Raw genomic sequence first — 1404 nt, forward strand, 5'->3', positions numbered from 1 at the left:
AAACGGGTAGCCTAATTTAAACGAGGTTTTCCTTATAAACCAAAAGAGTCCATCTGTGCAAATAAATTTTTATACTTTTTTGTTAAAATATTTTGATTTGAAGAATTATTATTGCTTCATCTTTATTATGTTTCATTTCAGGTGGGAGTTCAGGCTAGCCAGGATTTTTAATTTGAATTTCAAGTATTTTACATTAGGTAATATGATATTACTTCTAAACATTTGAGAACCAGCATTTGTAATCAGTGTTCTACATGACATTTGGCTTGCATACTGTACCCATCTTTAAGTTACGTGTAGCCTTAGAGAAGAAGGTAAGTGATGGCTACAGGGTGTATAGTATCTTTGAAGCTGATGAACGTGTTTTTGACATAATTTTTTAGCTTTTACTTCTGTGATGGGAGGTGGGTGAAATCTGTTGTGGTCATCTGATAGTCAGCACTGGAGTGTTTATTGTCTAGTTACTTGGTTTTTGAAAGAATGAAAGAGGCGATGGATTCTGCGTTTCGTGTTGTAAGCTTTTCTCTTTCGTGGATGGCTGGCGGCTGTGTAGTATGTTTATGCGCATGCAGCTGAGCACCTCTGATAAATGTAACCTTTGCTGAACGTTTGGAAATTACCTTGTGGTTTTAGGACTTTTAAGTGGACTCTCGGGAAGCAGATGGACGACGAATTCCCCCCCCCCCCCCCACCCCCACCAGATTTTTACAGTGTTTAGAGAAGCCCCACTTTGTAGGTGTGCCACTGGCTAGTGATGCATCCTGTGCTGCAGGTTGGAAAAGCTGCTGTAAATTGATACAGATTTTTTATGTAGTTATAAGAATAGTTTGTGGCGTGCTGCTTTCTTCATATCCACTTGAACTCTGGAGTCATTCACTGGGCTCTGCTGCTTTTCATGGCTCTGCGCGGAAAGGGGGCGTTGACACTCCGCTAGCTCCACGGCACAGTTAGGGAGGGAATGAAAGCTGGAAGTCCCAGAAACTGACGGAAGAGTTTCGCTCTCGGATGGTGCTTTTTAAGCCAAATATTGAAAAAGGGGCCAAAAGCATTATAGGAAGTGAACCCATCTATTCATCAATAGTTCAAGTTTTTCTGAATTGTTCTGTTTGCATACATATAATGACTTGCTTTCTTCCTTAATCATCTCCATGCCTGATTTGTAAGAGGACTTACAGTTGTTCATGATATGAATTTTCTTACGTGCTTAAAAAAAAAAAAGAAAGAAATGCCCCGTTTGGTATTTTCTTTCCGTTTTTGTAACTCACAGGTAAATAAGATGCTGACTGATGCAATAACATTTCGCTAAGCTTTTTTTAGGGAACAAAATCTCCAGGTTTTGTGGTGAGTATATGGAAATATCAGTTATTGAATTAAGGACAAACCATAGATCAGCTGGTGTACCTA

At 39.2% G+C, this 1404-nt stretch overlaps 1 protein-coding gene across 8 annotated transcripts in view; it reads left to right on the forward strand.

Annotated features, from left to right (window-relative positions):
* Positions 1–1404, forward strand: part of ARID1B (AT-rich interaction domain 1B) — a 291898-nt gene that overhangs the window by 14328 nt on the left and 276166 nt on the right. The gene's annotated exons all lie outside the window — the stretch shown is intronic.

This window comes from Crocuta crocuta, unplaced genomic scaffold (assembly GCF_008692635.1).
Source record: "Crocuta crocuta isolate KB4526 unplaced genomic scaffold, BGI_CrCroc_1.0 scaffold11, whole genome shotgun sequence".
Classification (NCBI taxonomy): Eukaryota; Metazoa; Chordata; class Mammalia; order Carnivora; family Hyaenidae; genus Crocuta; species Crocuta crocuta.